This window comes from Helianthus annuus, chromosome 10 (genome assembly GCF_002127325.2).
Source record: "Helianthus annuus cultivar XRQ/B chromosome 10, HanXRQr2.0-SUNRISE, whole genome shotgun sequence".
Lineage (NCBI taxonomy): Eukaryota > Viridiplantae > Streptophyta > Magnoliopsida > Asterales > Asteraceae > Helianthus > Helianthus annuus.
Genome location: NC_035442.2, coordinates 37,429,282 through 37,445,956, shown reverse-complemented (window position 1 = coordinate 37,445,956; position 16,675 = coordinate 37,429,282).

The window sequence follows — 16,675 nt, the reverse complement described above, 5'->3', positions numbered from 1 at the left end:
TGATAATCCAATAATTGAAACTAATATTAATAAAACCCGTTATCTTGTGATAAGCGAAAAAGAAAATAAAATAATGATATAGCAATAATCATTGAAACTAATATAAATAAATAACCCGTTACATTAAACAATATATATTGATTCTACAATATCACAAAACGATCAATTTGTATTAATTATATGGATATACTAGGTTGAAACCCCGTGTATTACATGATTTAAATAAATATAATTTATATACCAAATGTACCAAGTAATAAAAAAGTTAAATCTTTAAAAACTCGTGCTTTGCACGGATTGAATAAATACGCATATACACGACTTAAATACATATAATGTAATCGGTTAACACTAAATCGTCAATATATGTTTTTGAAAAAAAAATGAATTTTGATGTACTATATGCTTTTTATAACATTATACTTTGTTTTATTTATATATTAAAATGTTAGAAACTTGTGTGTTACACGTGGTTGAACTAATGAAATATTAAATAATTATTAATAAGCAAAAAAACAAAAGAAATAGTTAAAGAAAAGAAATATTAAATAAATAAGAGATAAACGAAAAATAAAGTAAAATAATTATATATCAACAATCATTAAAATTAATATTAAAAAATAACCCATTATACTAATAATATGTTATAGATACAGATAGATTAGTCAAAAGTTAACATTGATATTATTTTTTTTAATAACTGGTTTAAACATAATTATTCCAAACTTATTATTATTATTCTGTGAAATGATTTTTAATAAGGTAACAATAAATTTAAATTTCAAAATAACTAATGTAGGATCGTGAAACGACCTAACGAGTCGATCAGAAGAGCGCTCAGACCGAATCAGAGGCGGAATACATTGATTTGGTCTTCGTTTAGCTTGGATTCACTAATAAATGTCTCTTGTATTGATTATAAAGCAAATACAGTCACGGAGACACTTCGACGGAGCTTCGCCGTCGGAAACAAGACTGTTACAAATGAATCCGTTTGAAGCCTATTTATAGGGAGGACCCCTGAACGTTTGAAGGTCTACAAACGGTCACGTTTCAAACGGACCCCCTTCAAACGTACATGTTGTTCAAACGGTCAACTATTCAAACTAAAGTCAACATATTTCACAATTCATGAATTCTAACTACACGTGCATGTTGTATTAATTATGACTTGTGATGTCATCATTATGATGTCACTTGTGATGTCATATTGATGATGTCACGCTTGTTCAGATCCGCACCGAAACTGAGACTCGACATAAGACGAAGACGACAGATGAATGCACCAACAGACTCCCCCTCAGATGTTGACGAGTCTTAAGTGTTGAGTCTTTGCATCTCCAGTCTTTATCAGTCTCTTTTCTTTCTTAGCATATATTGGGATCTTCTCTTTGGCTCTAGCCTCGTCAGACTCCCCCTTTCATCATGATGGGATCGCTATCTGGAATTAGCTATCACCTTGAGATCAAATCCTAGCTTTTCAGTTTAAGCTCTTCTCAGGTTCTGATGTATTTCCTGACTTTCCGTAGCAGCAGGATCAGAAACCTACACATCCCAAACACTCTATTAAAAACCAACAAAATTGTGATTCAACTTAATGAATTAACTAAACATTCGAGAATTTTTCACATTTAAAATTTATCAAAATATGAAACATTTCAAAACACTTTAACCAAACCATCTGTTCATCATGTTTAGCTTTTGAGATTTCGAATATCAGCTCTCCAACATCAGTTGTCGAAAATCTTTTTGGATTTTTCATACTATGAAACATAAATGCAAAAACAAAATGCAGAAATGAAATATGTACAAACATATTTTTGTGAGTTCGTGCAAGAGGATCATATCAGCTGCCGACTAGACACTAGTACCGTTAAGCTGTTATTTCATTTTAAGCTCTTTTAAACAGTTAGCGTTGATTGCCGATATACTGATCCACTTAAATTCTCACAAAACTTTCAACCTGTTCGGGATACTGAATTAGTGTTTTAGAACTTAAACATCTACATGTGTCCCACCTCAGTATATACTCCCGTATCCAGACCCCAATATTCAGTCTTACAGGTGAGTATACCACAGCTGATATCTGTTAAGGGGTAGATGCGAGGGCCGTGAGAGCTCAGGTCGATACTTCCGTATATGCAGAGAGATGACGGCTTCGACTTTAAGGTGTGTCCCCTTTAGAGGATCTTTTATTTACAACAGCAGCAACTATCAATTTTATTGTTTCATCAGCATGCTGAGGGCAAGCTTATATTTCAAAGCTTTTTGCAGAAAATATTATCCGGGGACTAGGTCAGTACTTCCATACAGCAGAAGTCCCGGGATAATACCCCAGATATCACTGAGCATAAAGACCTAGTATCTCAGAATACGGGACCCTTCAAACAGGATTTCAGGGGTTACCTATATATCCTGGAGGTGTTCCCCACGTAGATGCAAGTGAAATTTATGTTAATATCCCAAACTGATCTACTAATTCTGTGAAAACCTATCGGCATATCTTTAGCGAGACTGCTTAATTGCATTTATACATTACAAATACTGTGCCAGTCTAGCTGATGTACTATCATTTCCCCTATTCGCACCAAAACTCATTTTTAATTTTTCGATGTTTTTGACATTTTCAAATTTTCAAATTTTTTTTTAAATTTTACTCCCTCTAAAATCAAAATATGTTTCAATTTTGATTTTCTGGGAAAATTTGAAACAAACTGTACAAAATTGACAACATGATGAGAATCGCATCAATCCTCCATCCACATGGCGCAAACAATCAGAACTCCCCCTCACAACAAACTATCTTCCCATTATGATTTCAAAACACTTAAGTTTGTTTTAATCAAAATGGTTTTTCTGGAAAAATTAGTTTGTTTACCAATCATTAGTAGGTTCAGGGTCACTTCATCACCTTGTTTTCTTTATTCACATGACAGATTTTACAATTTCAGCTTTAGATCTCAAACAACACTTGTAGAAAATCAAGTACAACTTAATGTCCCTGATTTACCACATGTAAGGCGAAAAATCACCAGAGTGAGATTTCTCAAGAAATGTGCCGATACATGTTCCACGCTTACCAACCTGGGAACTCCGGTAAGTCAGGTTTTTCTATTTAAACAGATTCACCCAAGCCTGACGGTCCTTGGGTGATTTCGAATTCTTGTTCAACAATGGTGGAAAGTTTGCATCATCTATTGTTAAACCCGAATTCTCCTTTTTTACCTCAACACCAGGCTCTTCTGGCTTTGACGAACCAGAATCATTGCCTGCACATGGCTTGTCTGACTTTGATGAGCCAGATTCATCGCCAGAAGGTGGCTTGTCTGACTTTAACACATCAGATTCATCGCCGACCATTTTCTTCTTCTTCTTTTCTTCCTTCGTCCTCAGATTTGTATCCGATGAATTCGTCTTGCTTGACTTTGCATTCGATGGAGTTGATTCATCAGAACTCTTATTTTTACCAACAGATGAACCTGAGGACAAGATCTTCTCAAGATACTCTCTCGCCTTCTTCCTCTTCTTCCTCAGTCTGTCTTTCTGCCCCTGTGAAAGTTTAACTTTCTTTTCTTGAATTGTCTGTTCTTGAACTTTAGGTTTTAGAACCTTCTGTTCATGGGGCTTGACATTGACTGGAATCTTTGCCAATTTTTGAGACTTGGCCCTCAATCTGTCATTCGATCTCCTTGGGCAATCTCTGGCAATATGACCTCTGATGTTGCAGTTAAAGCATCTTCTCATCTTATAATTCCAACTTTGGCAGTTAACAGCAATGTGTCCTTGATAACCGCATCGGTAACACACTCTGTTATCGTACCATGTACCACCTTCACACCAAACGCTCAGATCATAGCATTGTCTGGCTTGGTGATATTCCTTCCTCATGTTTGCTGGATTTGGCTTTTGAGCACTGTGGTCCGACCTGCACCACTTATTACCAACAGTTTTTGAGTTTTCATTTTTCAATTTTTGTGATTTTGATTTTGATTGGATGATCGATCTGATGAGCTTTAATTATCTTTTTGAACATTTTTCAAATTTTTAATTTTTTGTTTCTGTTCCACTTTCTTCTTCAAAGGTTTTTGCTTAGAGCATTCTCCCTTTTCAGTCGATTGCAGAACAGTTTTCTGAAAATTTTCTTTTAATTTTAAAAACAATTTTTGTTTTTTAATTTTTTCTTTTTTCATTTTCATCATCAGATTTCTCATCACAATCTTCAACTTTGACTTTGTCAAAGTTTGTGACATTGTCACTTATTGGAACTGAATTGATTGGTTTTGGACAGGGAAAATTCAAACTGTCTGATGCAGTCACAAAACCTTTCAATTTCTTCTCAAGTTCATCAATCTTGTTTCCTGAATTTTCAGCTTCATGTTCAAGCTGAGATATTCTTTCAAGATGAAACTTGATTGCCTTTCCATTCTCATTTTTCATGTTTTCAAGAATAGACTTTTCATTTTCCAAAACTTTTATCTGTTCTTGAAATTTCGTTTCATTTGCTTTCAGATTCTTGTTTTCCAGCTTAATCCAGAAATCCTCATCTTCTGAAGATTTCTTTTTGCTTTCAAACTCTTTTTCTAACTCTTTGATTTTCTTTTGAGCACATTCACCATCTTTTTCCAATTTTATAATTTTCTGAAGATGGGAATTTATCATTTTTTGTTTTTCAATGTTGTTTTTGCTAAACACATCTCTCCCATCTTCAAGAATTTTCATTTGTTTTTGAAATTCTTTTTCAATTCTTGATTTTTCAATTTCAAAATTTTTAATCTTTTCTTCAAAAATTTTTGCCTTTTCTTTCACACTTTTGTTTTCAGATTTCAAACCATTCAACAGTTTGTCATTTTCAGTTTTCAACTTCTCACAATTTTCTTTTAACATAAGAATCTGCTTATCATCGGTCTGCTTCTCGTCTTTCAACTTCTTGATCTCCAATGCCAAACTTTCCACATCTTTTACGAGTTTGTCATTATCAGTCTTAAAGTTGTCACATTTGAAACACGCTGATGCAGAACTTGAAGATTCATTCTTCACAAATTCTTCATTCTTTGCCTTTTTCTCTGTCTTGTATGTTCCTGCACAAACAATTTTAACAAAATCAAGAGGATTTGAATTTTCATCAATATAACATCCCCTTTTAAAGTCATATTTCATGTTCTGTTTTGCAGCAAAACACATACATATTCTTCTATCAATTTCAGAAATTACATCCAAATTGATTTTATCTAGATTTCCCAAATTCATTTCATTTGGATTTCCTATAATTTTATTCATCAATAGCTTCTTCTTATCAGAATTTTCATAATGATGCTTTTGAAGTTTACTGATGAAATCAGATGGATGTAATTTCAGAAATTCAGGCTTTTGTTTTAATTTCTCTAAAACCTCATCCCATTCGGCAGGTAAAGCGTTTGCCAACTTCGATACTTTTTCAGTATCTGTCAATTTTATTCCAAATGATTTTAGTTTGTCCATCAAGTAATCAAATCTCTTTCCCATCTCTTTCACGGTCTCATCCTGTTGACAACCAAACCTTTCAAGTCTAAGAGTCCAAATCTTCTTATCATCTTTTTCATACATACTCGTATGATACCAACCAAATCTATTTAACCTTTCAACCAACTCATTCTCCTTTTCATCAAACATCTTGTCCATCTTTCAAAAACAACCTGTTCAAACGAAATACCAAGTTCAAACTAGATCCCCTTTTCAAACTTTTCCGAAATCTGAGTATGAAGTAGACTGCTCTAAACAGTGATTAGGCCGAGAATTTTAATCACACAACAATTAATTGGGCCGATGTTAATGAAACTTGGGCCGATGATTTTAACTCTTGAACCAATGAAAGCACATGCAAATTCTGATCACATGCAACTAGACAAATCCAAAACAAATAGCTGACAATTTTATCCTTTCAAAACTTTTTGATTGGACCGAATACTAAAGTCACATGGGTCAGAAACCTTTATCTCATGAGATCACATGGGTATGTATTTTTAAAGAATTAAATGTTGTAATATGATTGGGCCTCAATATGAAATCACATGGATCGGAACAAATCTGGCCGACAATTCTGATGTTTAAACACTTGGACCGAGACTATTCACATGCAATTACAAGACACACAAGTCTCTTGAGCCGGCAAAAAAAAAAAAAAACAATTATCTACTAAAATCCTATTGGGCCTCAATTTTTAGTGGATCTGATGTTATTAATTCATTGGGCCAACAAACAATTAATGCGTCTGAATTGAATTCAATATTCGTAGATACCAAGTCACATGGGTCGATGCAACAGATTCAAAAGCACATTAATTCTTTTGATTGTAATGACAAACCAATATCACTTGTAAACCACCTTGAACAAAATAAACATGTGACCGACTGACGCACTCAACCTGATAACAACACATGCAAACTGAAATTATACTGATCACCTGTTCAAACTGACACAAGACACATGATTTCCTTTACCAATTACTGACACCTCGAATGTAATGAAATATCACATGATCTTGTTAAAATGTTTCACACAAATCAATGTACTTTCATGTGAATTACTAAACCACTTTCAAACGGGAACCATGTTTCAAACCTCCAATTTCAAATGGTAAGGTGGCAGTTTCAAACGGTAAGGCCAGTTTCAAACGGAAAGGACCAATTTTCAAACGGAACGGTCAATTTTCAAACGACAACTTCACGTTTTCAAACGGACAGGTCAGTTTCGTTCAAACGGTCACCAATTTTCAAGCCATTTTTACCAGTTTTACGTTGAGTTTTGATCTGATATTTTCAAGGGTTGATTAAAACACTGTTATGTATATTATATGTGAAAATCAGCCGTTTTAACCATGAAAAGTATCAAATTTTGAAAGAAGGTGTAGAAAATCAGAATTTGCTAGCGAAAACGAGCTAAACGGTAAGAACTCTTCCTCCTGAGCTCTGATACCACATGTAGGATCGTGAAACGACCTAACGAGTCGATCAGAAGAGCGCTTAGACCGAATCAGTGGCGTAATACATTGATTTGGTCTTCGTTTAGCTTGGATTCACTAATAAATGTCTCTTGTATTGATTATAAAGCAAATACAGTCACGGAGACACTTCGACGGAGCTTCGCCGTCGGAAACAAGACTGTTACAAATGAATCCGTTTGAAGCCTATTTATAGGGAGGACCCCTGACCGTTTGAAGGTCTACAAACGATCACGTTTCAAACGGACCCCCTTCAAACGTACATGTTGTTCAAACGGTCAACTATTCAAACTAAAGTCAACATATTTCACAATTCATGAATTCTAACTACACGTGCATGTTGTATTAATGATGACTTGTGATGTCATCATTATGATGTCACTTGTGATGTCATATTGATGATGTCACGCTTGTTCAGATCCGCACCGAAACTGAGACTCGACATAAGACGACGACGACAGATGAATGCACCAACAGCTAATGTAATAAAATTAGCTCAAATATAGTTCGTAATAAAAACATAGCACTATTTTAAAGGGAAATGCATAATAAAAAGAAAATTACGTAAAATGATCCACATGTTATCAAATATTGAGAACTTATCCATACAATCTTGAACACATGGATCATACATTCAAAACAAATAAAGACAACGTTTGACTGATTTTTAATTAGGTTTTGGATGGATTAAATCTCCTCATATATATACTCACTGTTATGGGTGAAATTCTGAGCCCATATCCTGACTTCGTATCTTGATTTTTTATTAGTTGTATATGATCAGGATACCGGATCAGGATACAGGATCAGGATACCGGATCAGGATACCAGGCCAGGATATTGGTAACATCCTGGGGCAGTATCCTGACTCTTACTAATGATTTGCTTGTAAATGTTGGTTACAAGGGACTAACGTTCATGAGGACCAAGTTATCCTGAAGACCCGCTCAAATTAGTCAGGATAAGGACGTTGATGGCGGAAGAATAGCTCTTGTAACGGTCGTCATTGAAGAAAGGCATGTTTCATGGGAGCTGGTCAAAGATATTAATGTTCCAATGGTCATGGAGGCTTAAATCCCGGAATTATGGTTAATATGCGCGTGGAAAACGAGTAGAAGCAGCTCCCAACGTTCAGAATGGAATATTCCAAAGTATCCTGGAATAATAGGATAGTTTGTTAGTTTCTTTTACTATAAAAGGGGTTGATCGGATCATAGGTAGACACAACTTTTTCCACACACTTTCACTCGCACACTTTACTCTCTAGCTTCTAGCAATCACTAAACACAAACACTTGTAATCAAATTTCATTTCATTGTAACACCTAGTTGATCCGCATCATATCCTGCACTGTATCCTGAAGTTTAAAGCAATAAGAAGAACAAGGCAGCCAACGATTGTCAGCTCCCGAGGTTTTATGCCGGAGATCTAGATTAATCAAGGGCTTTCCTCGTATATCTTGTGTCAACCTTTACATTTCTGCTCATTGTTTGATTGTTGATACAACTTGGTATCCTGAGCTATATCCTGAAACTATTTTTGTAAACAACCTAACAAGCATATTTTTCACGAACACTTCTAGCACACTACCTCACTTAACTAATTTGATCACTTAATTACTTAGGTAATTTTTGACCAAAACAATTTGGCGCCCACCGTGGGGCAAGTGGTGCTATTCTTGCTAAAAACCTTGCTAAAATCGTTACTTGGTTTTCTTTTTTCGAAACTTTTTGCACAACTATTTTCAATGGTCTCAAAATCAAACATGAGCTCTTCAACCATACCTATTACAACTTCTGCAACAGTTGGGTCAGTGCCTCCTCCACCTTCACAAGTTCAGACTTTTCAGAGGAGAAATGAAAGCCACACAACGAGAGAAATTCCTGCTGCTCAGAATGTTTCTAGATCCGGAAATTCAGGGAGAGCCCATATCCTTGCTTCTAATAACGAAATTCTGTCTTTGTTTGGTAGTATACAGGAACAAATGAAGAGGCAGCAAGAAACTAACCAGACGATCATGAAGGATATACAACTCTTGAAGTCAAACTCCAGGAAACCTGTGGAGGATACAACTACTCCTCTATAGCTCAGGATGCTGATCTTTAGTTCATCAACATTTACCGAGGATAATCAAGGCAACATGATACTGAGTCAGTCCCGGAGCAACATGCTGGAGATACCATCATCCGCCAGGATATCGACCGTGAGGGATCCAGGATATGGCCCAGGATATGGTCTAGGATATGGCAAAAGCCAACAGGCTGGTAACATGTCTGCCAATATCAGTATCCCTGCCACTAATAATTCTGATTCTTTGCAGGATATAGGTGTAACACCAGTATTGACCAGGGAACTTCAAAAATTGAAGGATATGATATCAAGTGTTCCTGGAGTAGTGCAGCCTATACCGAAAGTATCCCAGGATAGTCACAGGATATCCCGATTTGCTCATCCAATTTGTGATGCTGAAATTCCAAAAAGATTCCAGACTCCCAGCATAAAGTTGTATGATGGGAGGACAGATCCTGAGGAGCATATTGCCCAGTATAGGGAAAGGATGGAACCAAATCCAATCCTACCAGAACTTAAGGAAGCATGCTTATGCAAAGGCTTCGGTTCAACTTTAACAGGATTGGCTTTAAAATGGCTTTTAAATGTTCCACCTTATTCAATTACATCATTTTCTCATTTAGTTAATTTGTTTATCAGTCAATTTTCTTGTAGCATGAGCTTTGAGAAACTAACAAGTGATCTTTACAGGATAACACAAGGATTACAAAAATCCCTAAGGGATTATGTTAATAGATTTAGTAGAGAATCCCTGGATATCCCGAACCTTGATGTTGCCACGGCAGTACAAGCGTTCAAAATGGGGTTATAGAAGGATTCTCAGTTTTATCAAGATCTTGTGATGAATCCTTGCAGGAACTTGGACGAAGCTTGGAACAGGGCCTTAAGATACATAAGGCTCGAGGATGACAAGAAAATGCAAGAGAGGATGAATGCATCCTCAACATATGAATCAACTAACCAAAAAGTCAGAATCCTCGTATAAACCATATCGCTCTAAGCCATATGGCCGGAATGACAACAAAAAAGTGAATGCTGTTGAAGACTAGGATCCTGAGGAGTATCCTGAGTTATCTGAATATTGTTTTTCTGTTAATATACCTGAACTGATGTATGCTATGCAGGGTTTAGGAGACAAAGCAAGATGGCCCCGGAAGAATCAACAAAAAACTGATTGGAAGGATAAATCCAAGTGGTGTGCCTTCCATGAGGATTTCAGACATATTACTGAGGATTTTATTGCTTTAAGGAAAGAAATAAGCTATCTCTTGAGCAAGGGATATCTGAAGGATCTCCTGGGAAGAAAGAAGAATAAGGGTCAGGATACTGAACGAGCAGCATCACCTCCTGCGGATGCCAAGATAATTAATTTCATTTCAGGAGGATCCGACATTTGTGGGACATCATGTTCTGCGGCGAAAAGACACACGAAGGAGGCCAAGGCAGAGAGGGGAGATAAGCCAACCAGGATGTCAACCTTCACGACTGATAAAGTGATCACGTTTGATAGCGATGACAGGATACTGTCCAGGATCCTCACCATGATGCTTTGGATGTCAACATTCGCATGGAAGCACGAGGATATGACAGGTATATCCAAAGACATTATCACTCACAAGCTTGGAATTGACAGGTCGTTCAAGCCTGTACAGCAAAAGAGAAGGAAGTTCGCTCCTGAATGAAATACAATTATCCAAGAGGAAGTAGACAGATTATTGAAGTAAAAAATGATCAGAGAGGTCAAGTATCCAAGGTGGCTAGCGAATGTAGTGGTGGTACAGAAGAAAAACGGGAAATGGAGAGTTTGTGTAGACTACACAGACTTAAACAAGGCTTGTCCAAAAGGTCCATTTCCTCTTCCTCATATTGACTCAATGGTAGATGCTACTGCCGGCCATGAAATGTTAACCTTCGTGGATGCATCCTCAGGATTTCAGCAGATCCAGATGGAACCTTCTGACCAGGAGGATACTGCCTTCATGACACCAACAGGTATTTATTGTTATACTGCTATGCCTTTTGGTTTGAAAAATGCAGGTGCAACGTATCAAAGATTGGTAAACATGATGTTAAAAGACAAACTGGGGGACACTATGGAGGTGTACATCGATGACATGGTGGTGAAGTCTAAGAAGGCCGAGGATCATCTTCAGGATATTGAAGCAGCATTTGATATTCTGGATCAGTACAACATGAAGTTGAATCTTGCTAAGTGCCATTTTGGAAGTGGGGGCAGGAAAGTTTTTAGGATATATGGTAACTAAAAGAGGGATAGAAGCGAGCCCAGAACAGATCAAAGCCATCCTAGATATCAAATCACCTTCTAACATGAAGGATGTTCAAAGACTGACAGGACGAGTAGCAGCATTAAACAGATTTATCTCAAGATCCTCAGAAAAGTGCAAGGAGTTTTATGATATCTTGAAGAAAAATAAGAAGTTTGAATAGGGGGAGAAGCATGAAGCAACCCTGCAGGATTTGAAGCAATACCTCTCAACCACACCTCTACTAAGAAGCCTGAGGATGGTGAACCATTATCCCTGTATCTTGCAGTATCAGGGAATGTAGTAAGTGCTGTCCTTGTAAAGGATCATGAAGGTCAGCAGTATCCTATTTATTATGTTAGTAAAAGTTTATTAAATGCTGAAACTAGATATTCTCATTTAGAAAAGTTGATATTGGCTCTAGTTATGGCATCAACAAAGCTTAGACATTACTTTGAAACACATAGGATTCATGTCATAACCAATTATCCTGTTAAGAATGTGCTTAGGAAACCTGAGATGTCAGGAAGAATGGCTAAATGGTCAGTAAAGTTAAGTGCCTATGATCTAGTGTACGAACCTAGAAATGCCATCAAATCTCAGGCTTTAGCTGACTTTGTGGCTGATTTCAGTAGTGATATTCAAAATGAAGTAGACCTAGAAGTACAACAACTAGGAGAAACCTTAGAATCCTGAACATTATATACTGATGGTGCATCTAATGTTAGAGGAGTAGGATTGGGTATACTACTAAAATCGCCACAGGGGGACATAGTACCCCAGGCTATTAGATGTGAATTTCCTGCCACTAATAATGAAGCAGAATATGAGGCTTTGATTGTAGGATTAGAATTGGCTAAGAACATGAATATTAAAAGTTTACAAGTGTGACAACTGTGATCTGTAATCATCGTATTATGTAAAACAATGACTGTTATCAATAAAACAATATGCTTTGGTGTTATTATGTGTATTTTGGTGTTACTATATGTGCAATTGTGTTTATTAATTTTACAATTTGATTCGATACCGATTTCAAGCTTTAAATCACTTTCTGGAAGGTTATACGCAAACTGGTACTTAAACGCAATCAGTTTAACGCGACGTACACTCCGGAACTGTGACGTAAGCCAATATACCCTAAATATCCCTTGCATAACTTAGAAATAAGTTTCGAAGGATTCGGTATGGCGAAAACATGTTTATTTGAACTAAAGAACTAATTACGACCAAACTGCGAAACGAACGTTGGTGACCGCCCGGATAATATTTAAATCCCACAAATATTCTGTTATGATTAAAATTTTATTTTAATCAGGTTCGTGTTGAAAAATAAATTAAAACGCTTAAAAACGTTATTTTTCAAGTTTAAGCACGTACCATGTGTTCCTACGCGACACAGTGCTTACACTGCAAAACGCAAACAACGCAACAAACCCAGGAATATGCCAGGAATATGCCAGGAATATGCCAGGAATATGCTAGGAATATGCTAGGAATATGCTATATGGAAGGTCTATAAATACCACCATTCCATCACTCCATCTTCACTTCCCTCTCTTCCTCCCAAAACCGTCCCCATCTCTCCCTCTCTCTATCTTAATCTTCTTCATATCTTCAAGTCTTATTCTTGAAGATTCAACACCCTTTCTAGTAAACTTTAAGTTAGTGTGAAGATCTAAGGGTGTTCCCAAGGTGTTGTCAAGTGAATACAAGCTTCCTATCAACCCACAACCTACTAGAATCTTGAAGGTATAACACTTATGTTTAAATCATACCATTGATTCATAGTTGTTCTTAGATGATTTAAAGTTTCTCTTGAATCTTGGGATTTTCACTAAACTTGAAATCTAAAAATGAAATGGGTCTTGGTTACAAAAAAAATGGTGGTGTATATATACATGTATAACCGTACATATACATATATATATATATATATATGTGTGTGTGTGTATGAGTTTTGAGTTTGGTTGTTGTTAAATACTCGTTTATATTGTTGCTTGTTCTTACATAATGGGAAAAAAATGCAAGTATTTGGTGATTCATGTATGATATGTTAGATGACCAAGTACATAAGCAAATAACATAAATAAATCTCATATTTGATGCATCTAAACCCATATAAAATGTGATGCTATGTTAATGTGCTTAAGGCACTTGTACACGAAGATACATGTTGGTTTAAAGCTCAAGAAGTGATGAAAAATGGCTATATAACAAAAATAATTTTTGAACAGGTTATAAACACAAAAATAACATTTATTTGGTAAATTATAATGGCATGAAACTTTGACATAAGGTTAGTCATATAGCTTAAAAAGTGGCAAAATATGCGAAATTTGCATGATTTAAATGCTTTATTTAAGACCTGCACTATCATGAGTAAAACCATTATTTTATTCAGTAAATAACATGGGTTATGTTAAAATTTCAAGTCGTTTCGATTTGGGATGGTTCGGGTAATGTTTGATGCAAAACTATGCGGTAAAACGGTCAAAAATCGCCTTTTCGAAGGATTTTTATTAAACTGTTTTAGATCAGTAACCAAACTGATATTTTTAGTATAAACATAAGTATTTTAACTTATATTAAGTTTACTTGGTGTTTGGTTAGTCATACGTGACTTCCGACGCTTAAAAATGTTACCGAATCACTAAAATAAGTGTTTTTCCGACATAGCTAGAGTGGGTTGTTCATGAGTAGATTCTATGCACAATGTGCTATGTGTTTTACAATATGTGTACGATGATGTGCTAGTGTTGACAAGATTATGTGTATTACGCTTGAGTATATATATATATATATATATATATACAAATACACCAAAATAATAAAAAATAATAACTTCTCGAGAAAATCTCAAGGTTAAGTGAAAATTCTAAGTATCGGAGAAACTTCGTCATTTTTGTGAATTTTGTTTATTAAATCTTTCTTATTTAATTTAGGACAAATAAATAATTTGAGGGATTGTGTTAGCATATAAAAACGCACCAAAGGTGAGTACATAGTTCCCCTATTTTACTGTTTTCAATTGTTTTGGGGTGATTCATATGTATCAAAACGATTTCGATGTTTTAACGATGGTTTCACAACGAGTAAGATGGTTTATATCAAACTAATAACGATTTCAATAATGTGAACGAGCTTGTTGGTTGTAATTACATAACAAATGACATTCATTAATTTCGGCCAAACCGACCAGTATTAGGTTATGGTACCATAGGATCCGACAAATCCCGTTATCAGACCGGACCCATGGTTATGTGTGGGTTAGGTGGGTAACGACCGAATCTGATGATTGTTAACTTACCCTTTGGAGGTTTGTTAATGCGAAAACGAGTTGAACAATAAACAAGTCACACAGGTTTGAATGTTATTAGCGAGACGACCAAAAGTAGTTTCATGATCTAAAACGAGAATGATTTAAACGACTAAAGAGACGGTTAACGAATTAAATGATCTGGGTAAACAATTGGAAGCGATGTCACACAAACGAGGTTTTCGAAACGATATAAACTATACGAATTTTATTACGAAAATGATTTACGATTTGGTTTACGAAAAACAAATGTTTTGGGTAAAGATTCATGGCTTCGAGGTTTATAAATTATAACCAAACTGTTTTGATTTGGTTATTCATTTTACGATACAAACATTTTATAAAACAAGGTTTTCTAATGACAATTAACAAGGTTGCACAATTTATTCCAACGTATAAACGAGCCATGAATCTGACACTCTCAGAAAACCTATGTACTCGCCAGCATTTCTTTGCTGACTTTGTTTTTACATATGTTTCAGGTGAAGTTGCTTAGTGTCGATTGCGAATAGGATGCATGCTCACTTAGGACCGGACGAGGCTTTAGTGATTTAATAATGATATTAGTCTATGTTTGATTTGCTTGTTTAACTTTAGAACAATGTTTAATATTTAATGAAATGAAACTCTTCGTATCCATGGTTTGAAACAATAATTCTGTTACAACACTCCCCGGCGTTTCCGCCACGATTTGTCGTTTTACGTGGTCGGGGTGTGACAGAAGAGTTGGTATCAAAGCCAATGGTTATAGACAATTAGGTTATTAGTAAAAATTTCGACCTAGACTATAACTTTCTAGGACCCCAATGCAAGTTGATTTGCGTTTAGGATTAAAAAAAAAAAAAACGAAATCCGAATCTGGTTCAAAAATTAATCGTCCGTTCTAGGATGATTAATTACTAGGTTTTGAACCCTCCCATTTTGATTCATTTTTGGCTTAGTGCCTTCTGAGTTTTCAAAATCTCTTCAAAGTTTGGGTCTAAATAATGTGAACACGTGCAAACTGGAAGAGTGAATGCCTGTACCCTGAGTTTTCTGTCTAAGGCTAGAGTGTTCGTACAAATCCACATAATCGGACTAGTCACTCTTACCTGGGAACTCTTGGGGTGAGTGTTCACTTATAGGCGAGCATGTCTTCGCGATACATTATTTCGATTCATTACTTTGATTAGTCACTGCGTGTTGTTTGTTTGTTCGAGGTAACGAACAAATGATCGCCTTCCTTATATTTCGTCGATATTTTCAAAACCTCTCTTGTTTTTCCTAATTGTCGACCTCACTCGTCTCTCATATTTTCTTGTTAGACGATGCCTCCTTGACGTGATGCACAATCTTTTACTGCTGAAGAAATCGCAGCCCTTCTCACTCAGCAAATGGCTGCGGTGCTTCCAGGCGTGGTGACCCAAATCCACGAGCTGTACAACAACAATAACAATGCACAATGCAATTTCAAGAGTTTCAACTCTGCTAAGCCACTAAAGTTTTCTGGGACACAAGGAGCAACTGCACTCCTTCAATGGTTCGAAAGTATCGAGAACACATTCAGACATGTGCAATGTCCGAATGGGCGTAAGGTTGATTTTGCATCAAGTGTGTTCGAGAAGCGTGCTCTTACTTGGTGGAACGGAGTGATGCGCGATAGGGGTGCCGAAGTGGCGTTGGCACAAACATGGGAAGAGCTTCGAGCTCTCATGATGAGAGATTTTTGTCCCCGTCACGAAATTCGAGCTTTGGAACGAGAGTTTGACGATCTAAAACAAGATGGGGGAGAACACCGTGCGTACACGGATCGATTTGAGGAGCTCAGTCTTTTGTGCCCTACTATGGTTACCCCGTTGGAGAAAGCGATAGAGAGGTATATCGATGGTTTACCCGATTCCATACAAGATATTGTGACTGGCGTTAATCCTACTACTGTTCGCCAAGCAATCGAGTTAGCTGCTACCCTGACTGAATCGCAAGTCAGGAAGCGTAAACTTACCTGCAAAGGTGATAAGAAGAATTCAACTCAATCTGCTAAAGACAAGGAAAAGGGTAAGAGTAAGA